Here is a 13,798-nt window from a genome sequence, read left to right as displayed (position 1 = left end):
TGCTACATTGTCAGTGACTGAGTGGTTTGAGCGAAATCCGGACTGAAACTTAGGGATTAGACCCAATGAGAAGGCCCAATTTTTCAGCCTATCCAGGATTTCTGCTGCAAAAATCTTCCCGGCAGCATCCATGAGGGCAATTTGCCTATAGTTTCCCGGTATGTTTCTTTTTCCTTTTTTGTAAATCGGGATTATAATACTTCCTTTCCAGGAGTTTGGCATTTGACCACTGTCGAATATATAGTTAAATAGCGGCGAGAGCACCAGTCCCCACTCTTTATGTTCAGTTTGGTAGACCTTGATAGGTATCTGATCGGGGCCAGATGCACCCGTGCTCCTTGCCTTCCTGATATTCGTAGAGACTGACACTGCCGACGTTTTATTGATCTTAGTATCTTTAGTTTCCACAATTTGTTCTCCCGCCTCTTCATTTTTAATAGACTTATTCTGTTTATATAGCTCACGAAGGTAAATATCCCAGTTTTCTTCTGAAACAGGAGTTGCCTCCAGCTTTTTTTTGGATCCCGTCATTATTGCAATCAGTGTCCAATATTTGCGCTGGTTGTTTTGTTTAGCTGCTTGTTGGATTTCAGTCCAATTGAAGTCCTGTTTCAGTTTTTTCTGTTTAGTTTTTTCTCGTCGTATTTGATTCTTTAATCTATTGATTACCTTTTTGTTTGCTGACGAGAAGTTCAGATACTGGGCGCGTATCAGCCTATTGAGTTGTTTTACGACTGGTTGGTTCCAGTTTTTATTCTTATTTCTCCATTTACTTTTTACTGATCTGTTGTGTTCTAACTTACTTTGCAGAGCTTGTTTGAGATTATTCGTTAATTGTTCGAAATTCTTTATAGGGTCATCTGAATATATGTTAGTCAATATATTGGTTTCGGAAATTAATAGCCTCAGATAGTCCAGATTTTCTGTCCCCCAATAAATGCGACGCCTTGTTATGTTTACTTCCGTTTTTGTTGTAAGAAATATTGGCTGGTTATAAGAAGAGGACTGTGCAATCCAATGGGTTAAAAGGTTTAGAAGAGCATGATCACTTTCTTCATTGAATATTAGTGAAAGTTGAATCATTTGTTCTTTTTCTTCGATCCCGCATATAAAATAATCCAGGGTAGAGGGAGATCCATTTCCTTGCCGTGTGTATGTTGCTGGTATGTCACCGTTGATGTTACCGTTTAATATAGTCCCATTAATGCTGGAGAGAAAAGATAATAGTGCGCGTCCTCTCTTATCTGATTTAGATCCTTTTGGGAATTCAGGGAGTGATGTTTCCAAAGATTCCTCTTTGAAAAGACGAGCCCATTTCTTTATCTCACAGTTTGAAATTTTAGCGTTCAAATCCCCCATTATAAGATATGGCAAGTGAGATTGATCTTCAATGATATGGGTGATAATCTCTATTAGGCGGTCAAACAGCAAATCATTATTATTACTGGGAGGTGCGTAGATTTTGAAAGTAATATTTTTTCAAGTTTGGCTGACGCTTGAGTTCTAAGGGATACTTTTAAACATTGTAGATTGTCTATGTTTGTATCGATTATTTCCTGTGACCAAGAGTGATCTTCTTTTAATAATATTGCCAGACCACCCTTGGCGTGTCCCCTTCTAGATCTTTTTGCCAACGTTTCATATACATAGTATCCTTTTTGAGTAAAGGTATTAATTAACCATGTTTCCTGGAGGGCAATGATATCAGGGGAGTTTTTGATTGCATGTTTCATTTTTAAATCAGTTTTCCCTGCCAAGTTCCAGGACAATAACGTCAGACCTTTGCTAAACTTGGTGTTGTTGTGAATTTACCGGTTTTTTGCTGTTTAAGGTTTCTGATAACCATGCCCACGATTTTATTGAGTTCTCAGTGTTACTAGAGCTTGAATTCCGGGACCATACTGACCTCTCACCTTGTATTACTTGTATTTTGAGTGAATCTTTCCTCATAATATTTGATGCTGAATCTCCCCAATTAAAACTATTGTTTTCTTTTCTTCTATTAGTTTGTCCTAATGTACCTTTGTTTAGGTTATTGATTTTAAGATCTTCCACCGAGATTACATCATAGCCATTTTTGTGAAGAATTTCCTTCTCTCTGATTATTATTCTAGGCAAAACTGGGGAATAAAAGGATACCTGTACTAGTTTGATATTTTTTTTTATTGGAAAGAGTACTAGGTCGATTTCCTTAATTGTCAGAGAGTTCAGGGATGGTATTTCTTGTAAGAGATTAATTATTCTACCACGATTAAACGGCTCCTTATCTGAGGGAAATAGCTCTTCGATAGTTATGTGTTTAGATGGAATTACTTCCCATGATTGAGATTTATTATCATGTAGTTCTTTTATATCCATGATATTTTGCGTTGTTGATCTGTTTTCTATCGGAGGACAAAATTCGTCTGCTTTTGGGTTTAAGGGTTTTTCTGATGGTATTTTTTGAGTTTCTGGAGAGTTCACCAAGTTTACGGGAGTGAATTTTTGGAATTTAAGCTTATTCCCTTTTTTCCTCTGTATTCTCCTCAAGGGTTTTCACTTCTTCTTCCCCCTTACTTTTTCCCTAGTGTTACTTTTTTCAGACTGTCCTCCTTGGCTGAAATCCTGTTCGGCAGTAACTCCCGATAACTCTGCTTTATTTTCCCCGATAATCTGATCACGATTATTATCGGATACTTTATTCGAAAAGATAGGATAATGTTTAGTTTTGTTTTCGGTGATGGTTTCCGATTCTTCTTTGAACAGTTTTTTAAGTGAATATGTGATAAGAGGTTTTTCCTTATTTCTTAGTCCCTTAGTTTTAGTCTTAATTATTAGTACGTCGTTCGTTTGCGTGCTTGCTTCCTGTTGTTTTGGGGTCGCACTTCCATTTTTATGAAAATCATCTATTTGTTGTAATTCGACTGCTCCGGGTTGTTTTGGTGAGACTTTAGTTAGATCTTTTTTCTTTTTTTCTTCAACCAGGAATTTAAGTATTCCTATTTGTACGTCTAAAGTATCGTCCGAGTTAGCTAAAATTTGACCAAGATGAGTTAGTACTGATTCCAAAATTTCTTGCAAAGGGCTTTTGACAGGGGAGAGGCAGTGTTTTCAGAATTTGGATTTATAAAATTAGGGTCTGATAGGTTGGCCAGATTAGAATAAAGGTTAGGCGATTTTTCTGGTGAACTGGTTAGTGGATGTTTTTGACTTAGCAATATTTCTGTTTTTTCTTCTTCGGTCTTCGTGTTATGATTTACAGATACATCGAAGAATAAGTCGTTGTCCTGGTTTTTTATAGGTGTTATAGATGTTATTTGAGACGTATCTGGGAATGATTTTTGACATTCTTCCGAGAGAGAGAAATTTGCCAAATTACTTTCAGTTGTTATTTGACCTTGTTTATTGGGTTTCTGATCTGAGAAATGTAACGAATCATGTTCAACCTTATTTATTGAAGGATCCAGCTTATTTTGATCATCAGTTAAATATGGAGAAAGATACTTTTTCTTGGAGAGGGTAGAGAAGTATTGACTTATAGCTGGAGTACTTGATATTTGACCAGGTTTTAGTGATTTGTCAACAGATTTTCTTACAGCTGCGTCTGTCCCCATACGCCTCATGTAGATTGTCCGTGAGCGTAGTTTTTTTAGAGCCCTCATACTTGGGACCGGAAATCTACTTTATAGCTTATAGTAGTCGCAGCAGGTTTTGTGTATTTGTAATAACTTTATCTTTATCTCACAATCTCAGTTGATCAGTAAGAAATGGGGGGTTTTTTCACGTCGGTTTCAGAATTTGGTTAAGTAGTGTCCTCGTGTGCTGAACGTTAGTGGGGTGGCCCGTCCCGTCCTCGGTCGTCCCCGGACGGCCTCAGACGGCCCGCTCTTTGTCCGGTCTTCGTTCCGCGCTTGGTCCCGCGCGCGTCCCGCGTCGCGGAAGGCTAATTGGTTTTTCTACGTTTCGTCAGTGGGCGTGTCCGTGGGCGTGTCGCCTGGGGGAAGAGGAACCAGCTGATCCCAGCTTGGAATTCTGGTCCTCGCAGTCCCCCAGGTTAGGCGCGCTGTAGTTTTTCGCCCAGCCTCAACCCTTCTGACTCCAGCTGGGAGCAACAGGCAGAGCGTGCGGATTGCAGCTCACGCTCACACCAGCGAGTCAAGGGGAGGGGCGCCACGGAGCAACAAACAGAGACAGCGTCAGCTCAGGCACAGCAGCTCAGGACACAATCGGTGAACAGAGGTAGAGATCCCTCGCCAGGCACGAGTAGCAGCAGTTCACAGAAACCAGATAGCGGTGAGTGGCACCCGCGAAGCGGGTGTCACGAATACTTGTCCTGCCTCGTCAGTGGGCGTGTCCGTGGGCGTGTCGCCTGGGGGAAGAGGAACCAGCTGATCCCAGCTTGGAATTCTGGTCCTCGCAGTCCCCCAGGTTAGGCGCGCTGTCGTTTTTCGCCCAGCCTCAACCCTTCTGACTCCAGCTGGGAGCAACAGGCAGAGCGTGCGGATTGCAGCTCACGCTCACACCAGCGAGTCAAGGGGAGGGGCGCCACGGAGCAACAAACAGAGACAGCGTCAGCTCAGGCACAGCAGCTCAGGACACAATCGGTGAACAGAGGTAGAGATCCCTCGCCAGGCACGAGTAGCAGCAGTTCACAGAAACCAGATAGCGGTGAGTGGCACCCGCGAAGCGGGTGTCACGAATACTTGTCCTGCCTCGTCAGTGGGCGTGTCCGTGGGCGTGTCGCCTGGGGGAAGAGGAACCAGCTGATCCCAGCTTGGAATTCTGGTCCTCGCAGTCCCCCAGGTTAGGCGCGCTGTAGTTTTTCGCCCAGCCTCAACCCTTCTGACTCCAGCTGGGAGCAACAGGCAGAGCGTGCGGATTGCAGCTCACGCTCACACCAGCGAGTCAAGGGGAGGGGCGCCACGGAGCAACAAACAGAGACAGCGTCAGCTCAGGCACAGCAGCTCAGGACACAATCGGTGAACAGAGGTAGAGATCCCTCGCCAGGCACGAGTAGCAGCAGTTCACAGAAACCAGATAGCGGTGAGTGGCCTCTTCCAATCCACTGCTCATATACCGGACGGGGTCCAGGTTTTCGCATATTCCTTTCCATATTTATTTATTTATTTTGGAGTTTTATATAGCGCTGGTAAGACCCGAGGGTATCAGAGCGCTTTACAACTTGTAACAAAGGAGCAATCAAACATAAGAAGTGACCATAGTAGAGTATAGTGATTCGTGACGAGTAAAGTTAAAAACACAGAGCAGCAAATCAGACGTAATGATCCGTGACGTGAACAGTTCAAACATAAAGAGTATCCAATAGACTCCATGATTTGAGACAACTCCAGATCGATGAGGAGTGCACCGGCGTGAGACGAGAGGGTATCGGTCCTCTAAACAGAGTGAATGTATACTGCAGTGTGCGGGATTCGATGAGGAGCGTCAGCTATCCATTCGGAAGAGTTTGGTTGAGGAAAAGGTCTTTGAGCTGGCTTTTGAATTTTGGAAAGAAGGGGTTAGTCCTGATATGAACTGGGATGGCGTTCCAAATTTTGGGCGCATTTCCAGAGAAGGAGCGTGATGAGGATTTATGTTTGTGGGTTTTTGGCGGGATGAGAAGCAGAGTGTTAGTACTCCTTAGGTTCCTTGACTGACCGGCTTTGTTTAGTTTGGCGGCCAGGTATGTGGGTTTGCCGGTATGCAGGGCTTTGTGAGTGAGACAGCTGTTCTGAAGCTGGCGCGCATTTCGGTTGGTATCCATTTTAGCTCTCTGAGAGCAGGAGTGATGTGTTCATATTGTTTTACTCCAGTGACCATCCTGGCTGCTGCATTTAGAGTTGTTCTGAGGGGGGCTAGGTGGGATCTTGCTGTGCCTGTGAGGGTTGCGTTTCCGTAGTCTAATCTGGACAGAACCAAGGATTGGGTGGCTTGTTTGAGGTCATTGGGGGGATGAAGGGCTTTATTTCGGTGAGTAGGTTTAGGTTGATGAACCTTGGCGGTATTTTTGATGTGTTTGATCATGTCTAAATTAGGGTCCAGAGTGATTTCCAGTGATTTTACAGAGTCTGTTGGGATGAGGCTGCAGTTTAGAGCATCAATGGTTTTTAGCCATTCTGTGACTTGGGGGGGGGGTGGCTGGGTGGGTTGAGGTCTTCTTTACAGGGTGGAGGGCTTACGTTGGGTGCTTGGAGGTTGCTGTCCAAGGAGAGATCAATCTTGTTGATCTTCTCATTGAAGAAGGTGGCAAAGTTGTTGCATAGTTCTGTGGAGGGCGTCTCTGCGGAAGAGGGGGGCTTGGAGGTTTGTTGTCTGATGATATTAAAGAGTTGTTTGGGTCGATTTTTGGCATTGTTTAGTGCATCACAGAAGAAAGAGGTTTTCTCATTCTTGATGTGTTTTTTATATTCCCTGCGTTCGGATTTGAGTAGGTCTAGGTGGGTTATTGACGGGTTGTTTCTCCAGAGTCTTTCTGCAGCTCTTAGTTGTCTTCTTTCCAAGTTTAGATCTGTGTTGAACCAGGATATTGAAGGAATGGTCCTGTTTTTTTTTAGATTCAAGGGGGCAATCTGGTCGAGAATGGAGGTCATTGTTGAGTTGTAATGCGAGATGAGTTCTGTTGTCGAAGGTTCGTCTGCGGTGATGGGAAGGAGTGAGCTTACTTTCTTCCAGGTCGGTGTGGGGGATTTGTCTAAGATTTCTCACCCAGTGGAAGGATTCCTGTGTACGGGGTAGGCGTAGGCATGATTCATTGATGTGGAATAGGATAATATGATGATCTGACCAGTCGACAGGGAGGATGTGGTCTATCGTGATTGTGTCTTCGTGGGCAATGATGGCATCGAGAATTGCACCCCTGTTATGGGTACGTTCGGTGCAGTGTTGGGTAAGATTGTAGTTGAGAAGAAGTTAGTTCAGGGATTGGGTCAGAGAGTTGTTTTTATCATTCCACTGTAGGTTGAGGTCACCTAGTATTATGTTGTTGGAGTCTTGGAGAGAGCAGTGGGTTATCAGGTCTGAAAGGTGTTCTCCGAATGTAGGGGTGTAGCCAGGAGGATGGTAGAGGAGATGGCAGTCTAGTGTTTTGTTGTCACTCTTCTTAATGGTGGCGATTAGGTGTTCGAATGAATTATATTTAAGGGAGTCTATTTCCGTTATAGAAATGTTGTTCTTGTGGATGATTGCAATGCCCCCACCTCGGAGTTTCGTTCTATCTTTATTGATGATTGAGAACCCCAGGGGGATGAGCATGTCCATGATTGGAGAGGAGGACTCAATTGGCCAGGTTTCTGTAATGAGTGAGATGTCTACGTCGTTGGTGAGGATGGTTTCTGCCAGTTCGGTGGCATGTTTTTTGGCCAATCTACAATTAATGAGCATGCATTTGCTTGGCTCCTTTATGTTGAGCATCTTCGGTGTGGGAGTCCTTGGGACATTGGTGAGGACGGCTGGATGCCTCAGTGTTTTGAGTGGGGGGCGTTCTTTTCCAAATCCCGTGATAACCTTGATTTTGGAACATGGATCACTCACTCATGGACATTGCTGCAGTTGTTCTTTTGGGTTTTAGATGTTTGTTCAGGGAGGGATAGTGGGCCAGCTGTTCCATTGATCCTTGGGTTACCTTGTGAGTTTAGTGGTGGCAATTGTGGGAGTAAGGTGAGGGCTTAGGAAAGGCTCCAGACGTGCAGAGAGGTATGACAGGATATTGTTGATGCCCAGTATTGTGATCTCCAATTTGTTTTCAAGTATTGTCAGTCTCTGAGTCATGATCGAAGAGGAGGGGAAGGTGGAGTTCAGGTTTTTGGTGTCCCAAGAGGGGCTATCCAGGGAAGGGGGGGAGCTTGCTAGTGAGAGAGTGTCTCACAATGTAGGAGTTAACTGAATTGCCTTTGGGGGTGTTCGATGACATGAGGCGAGGCGTCATCTGTTGTGGTTCAAACGTCAGCTTCTTGAGAGTTGGTGATATGTAAGGGTTGGGAGTCAATGGCTGGGAGTTGATTATGTTCCCTGCTTGTTTTGAATGGAATTGTGGAGGGTGGGAGGGGAGGAGCTCTGCCTGGGGATGGAAAGCCTCGGGAGAGACGTACTCCAGATCAGTACAGGATGAGAGGTATCTGTTGTGCGAGTCCGGGGAGCGGGGGGGGGGGGGTGGGGGGGGGGAGTAGGTGGCGGCAGGGGGTGTGGGTTGGGTTTGGTGAGGTGTGTCATGAGGTTGGTTTGAGAATTCGCCATGGGGGTAAGTCTGTTGGGGGTCAGTGGGTTGTTCGAGTGGGCATATCGGAGATGGGTGAGGGTGTTGCGTAGTGAGGGGAAGAGGGCGTCAAATGAGTCTAGATTGTCATTGTTGGCTTGGATTAGTACTGTACCGTTGCTGTAAATGGTCACCGAGGTGTCACAGCGTTTCGGATGGTTAGAGGTTGATATCGTCAGTTTGAAGCTAAGAGGGGTGCTGGTTGTTTTGGATATGAGGAGGAGTGTTCTCACAATGGTATTCCAGTCTGCAGATCTCAGGGTGTGGAAAATGAGATCCATTTTCTGCTGCCCTTTTGTGGAGCAGTGATATCAGCGAATAGTGTTTCCAGGTGCTGTCTAATCAGTCTATGTTTGAAATTTCTTTTCACTTTGAGTGGAAGATTGGAGGGAAAGGTGATGGAGAAGGAATTTGGGCCATGGGGTTTCATGTAGTTCATAGAGGGGGCGTGGAGGGAGGTTGATGTGACAGTAATCATTTTGTCCTCCATTTAGGGTTCAGTCACCTGAGATATTGAGACCAGTTTTTCGTCGTCACCGCAGGCCGCTCCTCCTGAGTATCAACACCGGGGATCCGGAGTGTTGCCCCTTGGCTCTGCCTTTTTGTCACTCCCGAAGCTGTTTAGGATAGGAGTGGCGTGTGTGGGGTGCGCAGGATCCTTCATATGTGGAGAACGCTGGTCATGGGGCGATTCGGAACCATCCTACGTGTGGATCGCTGGTCGCACCTCCGGGACTGCAGTTACCGACCTGGAGGCAACGAGGTCCGGATCAATGTTCACTGCGTTTCATGCCGTGAGCACATCACCCGGATCGTTCTACACCCTAGGCTTCGTGATCCGGAGAGTCACGGTTGTCCAGTAAATTCTTGTTGTCACTGTTACCTTAGTGGTGGCCCATCGATTTGTGTCCCAAATAGGTCGCCATCTTGGGGTCAGGGACCAGGAGTTGCCCTTTTTGTACCTCACGAGGAATTGAAGTGTCTCCAGGCGTGATTATAATTGGCCAAGAGTGATTGTAGCCTGATTTTCAGAACGAGAGCCCATTTTCAGAAAGATAAGTGGCATCTCGCTGTTGATTTGGAGGGATCAGGTCACGGGGAGCTGCCATCTTAAGGTCAGGCATCTCTGCATGTCGTATCCTCTTATCTCTCCTAAGATAATTGCCCCCCCTTAATGTCACCCTATATGCCTCCCACAATATCACAGGACACTTCACAGTACCCTTATTTTCCATAAAAAAGCATCTGGAGGTCTTATTCAAAGGTTTAACTTGTTTATTTGTGAGTCACTACGTCTCCATTCTCCACGAGTGTTTAGGTCCCGGGAATTTCAGATTCAATGTTATCAAAACTGGAGAATGGTCACTAAGCCCTTTAGCTAAACCTCATTAGTGATTCACAGGTGGTGAAAAATTAATCCAATATGGAGTGCAAAGAATGTGCCCCAGAATAGAATGAGTATCCCCTTTCCTCCAGATATCTCATAGGCCCAATTTTTCTCTAGTCCCCTCCCCACTACTTGGTGACTGACTCTATCTGTTGTTGTATCCAATACCAGATTAAAATCTCCACCCAGCACTACCAATGCTGGCGGAGCTTCCATTATTATCCCGCTCACTTTCTCCAGCACCGTCATCTGAGGTCTGGGGGGGGGGGGGGGGGAGCATACACATTGATCAACAATGCTTCTTCTCCTTCTAGGTCATCTAGAAACTCTGTGTAAGTAATCTTTATTGTAAAAAGTTAATTAAAACTAATACAAAATAGGAGTAAAAAGTGAACAGTTCTCTTGAATGGCTGGAACAGATGATTAAAACAGATAAAAGGCGTTTGCTGATAAAAAGCTGTTACCCAAGCTGCCAGGGCCATTAAGCCTTATGTCCACAAGTACTTTGGCTGTTCAGATAGTTTAACAACCTGCGTGAGCAGAAATGCACTTGGGGCAGGCACTATGCCCAAATCCTCACCAGGCTTTGTTCCCACTTAACCCGGTCACTGATACGCGTCTGAGTCTCAATAAGATCTGTCAGACACAGAAAGTCTTTCCAGAAATCTTAGATTACATTTCACATACCCAGCGGAGACCGGATATTATTCAACCTAAGCATACAGCATTACGTGTATACTATTTAAACGCACGTTCCTTAGTTAAACATCAGTTTGATGTTTTTCTCCTTCTAGTATCAGATAAACCTGATATTTTTTTAGTACCAGAAACTTGGCTGACTGCCGATTCCACTCCGGACATCTTGGCTGCACTGCCCAATGACTATTACATCTTCCACGTGGATCGTCCACCTGGTAAGATGGGTGGTGGAGTAGCAGCGATTTTTCACCGCGACCACAAATTCACTGCAATTTCTTCTTTGAATCTCTCGGCAGTGGATAATATTGTCATTAAGCTGGAATCCAAATCAGCCCCGCTGATCTGTGTTTTTATCTGTAGGCCCCCACAGCATATGCCCTTGTTCCCTCTATCACTGAGTGAACAAATGGCTAATATTGTAACGAACTACACAAATATACTGTTAATTGGTGACCTAAATTACTGGTCTAATGACCCACTTGGTGGGTCTTATTCTGCGGAATTGACCGATTTAATAACTAATCTCAATTTTACCCAGCTACACATATTAAAGGTCACATACTGAACCAAGTTTGGACTACTAACCTTACAATGTCTGCTCCTACGATCTTGTCATGTCTATGGTCTGACCACCACCTTATAACATTTTCGGTAACAATGCCCATCGGCACCAAGATCCCCACGGCTAAGGGGGGCATGATTATTAATTCGGACGCCTTTAATAAACAGGAATTCCTGAACTCATTAGCTAGCTCAATCCCTCCTTTTGATCCGGATGTTGATCTTTTTGAAGCAAACATCTCTGTATGGCTCCTAGCAGCCAGTGACACGTATGCCCCGCTCACAAAACGAAACCAAGCTCGTCGCTCCGATGCACATAAATGGTTCTCTGTAGAACTAAGAGAACAGAAACTAGCACTTCGCCAAAAGGAAAGGAGATGGAGATTAAACTACTCCCTTGAAGATAAGCATCTTTACTCAGAAGCACAGAAAGTATATAAAAATTCCATTAGTGGGGGGGCGCTAGGTGGCGCGCTTACAAGATGGTCACCAGTAAGTGAAGCTCCTGCCGCCCGGTGCCATCATCCTGATAATTATCCTGTCTGCTGAGTTATTCAATACCGCTGACACCGCCAGCCACGGCATCTAGGCTTCCTGCCGCCCCACAGAGAAGTCCGGAGAAAGCGACCGTCCGCTGCTACAGTTATGCAGCGCTGAAGCTGGAGCCGGTGAGGAAGGCGGAGCAGGCAATGAGCCGCGACCGGCCACGGGGGGTACTCCAGCACGGAGGCCTGCACCATATCACGGTAGGACGGGAGCCTGGGCTCGGATCGCTGTCTGGTGCCGGGGTTGCCAGCGAATGCCTTCAGCACAGGAGCTGGTCATGGGCCGGCTGCAGAATAAGTTGAATTCTGGCCGGTCGAAGTCGGACGGCCTGAGCTCCGTGCCGGGACGTCACGATAGGGGCGTGGAGCCTCAGGCGGCACTTGCTGCAAAAATGGACACAGTACTGGCGGCAGTGGAACGGATTGGCTCCACCTTGGAGCAGACAAGGGCCTCCCTGGAGTCCCGGATTGACAAAGTTACGGTGGACTTCACCCTCCTCCACGTGGACCACAGCAAGTTGGCGGAATCAGTTGCCCAACAACGCCAAACGCTCCAGGATGTCCAGCCTGTGGTGCGCAATCACACTATGGCCCTGCAGGACCTGATTGACTGTGTCCATGCCTTGGAGGATCGCACCGAGGATGCGGAAGGTCGCTCCCGGCGCAACAATGTTCGAGTGGTGGGACTACCGGAGGGCAAGGAGGGACGGAACCCGGAACAGTTTGTTGAGGGGTGGCTCCGGGACATGCTTCCCCCGGGGGTGCTCTCCCCGCAGTTTGTGGTGGAGCGGGCACAGAGGGTCCCGGCACAGAAGCCTAGGCCCGGGGCCTGGCCACGACCCTTCCTGTTCAGATTCCTTAATTACCGTGACAGAGACGTGGTGCTTCGTGAGACCAGGAAGTTGGGTACCATCACAGTGGAAAGTGAGCAGGTGATGTTTTTTCCGGACTACACGGCGACAATGCAGAAGCGGAGGAGCAGCTATCTGGCAGTGAAACGCCAGCTGCGCGACCTGGAGATCCCATATTCTCTGCTGTTCCCGTCGCGTCTCAGGGTGATCACGAAGGAGGGGACTCGTTTCTTCGACGCCCCGTCGGATGTCTGGGACTGGCTGGAGGAGATGGGGCAGTGTGGAGGACAGAGGCCCCCAGACCCGGGAGCTGGTGGACGACAGGAGAAAAGACCGCGGCGGCGGAGGGAGTCCCGCAGGGATGCGGGGTCGGGCCCTGCTGTGGCACCCAGTCCGGAGAGGATGCGGCTGGAGCGTCAGGGAGCCCTGGAGGCGGTCCATGAGCAGCCAGGGTGAAGCGGAAGTTCGCGGACATAGCGAACCCGAGACCAGTAGATCGTCTTCCCCGTCCACCATGCTCTCAGAAGATCAAGTTATGCCGTTGGTGACACCCCAGACTGCCGACCACATCGTATGAGCCAAGAGCAGTGAGAAGGCGGCGCCCGCTAGTGCGCGGGTCGACATGAGTTGGACAATGTGTCATGGCGACTGTTGGTTTACAGGTTCCCATGTATGATGTGGTGCAGTGCTGTGTGCTGGCGCAGTTAAGTTCGCTGGGTCGCCTCGTGCGAGTGGGTTGGCGGGAAGTCCTGCTCAGGGGGGGTCATGCGATATGCGAGGTCAGCGGCAGGCGGTGTAGATAGACATGGTTAGGCTACTCACATACGCTCAATAACACCCGCATCACAGAAGGCACCTATAGCGAATGCAGGGGTAACGCAGCAGGGGAGCAGCTTACGTTAGCTACAGCCACACCGCGCACCCGTTAGCCATTACCTGGCTTAGTTTCACTCCATAAGCATTTAGCTTGCACGAATGCCCATTTGGGGATTTGCCCTGGTAGTTACACAGTTATTGATCTTCATTATGTGTGCTCAGCAGTACACAAAAGTTCTTTTGTTCGGTTTTTTGTTGCAACACACCGGCCTGACACTTAGAGCCTATGTTCTCCTCCTTGTCCGATTGGACCCCGGCCCCATTGCCCTTGCGGCCCTTAATTGCTCTAGATGGCTACCACCGACGTAATCACATGGAACATACGGGGTATGCACACGCCAGTGCGTTGTTATTCCATTTTTGCTTATCTGCAACGACATAAGACGGCCATAGCCCTCCTCCAAGAGACTCACATGACACAGTCTGAGCTCGATCGGCTGCAGTGCCCGTTGGAGGGGTCAGCTCTTCGGGACCACGTATTCCGCACACGCCCGAGGTACACTGATCTGGGTGAGGGCAGGCACACCGTTTACATGCACAGATGTAGTAGCTGACCCGGCAGGGCGATACACCTTGGTTCGTGGGAGGCTTAATGGCCAACACATATTACTAGGCTCCTTATACGCCCCGAATGTCGAGCAGCCGTCGT

This window comes from Triturus cristatus, chromosome 5_2, assembly GCF_964204655.1.
Source record: "Triturus cristatus chromosome 5_2, aTriCri1.1, whole genome shotgun sequence".
Classification (NCBI taxonomy): domain Eukaryota; kingdom Metazoa; phylum Chordata; class Amphibia; order Caudata; family Salamandridae; genus Triturus; species Triturus cristatus.
Note: the sequence above shows the minus strand (reverse complement) of the source record.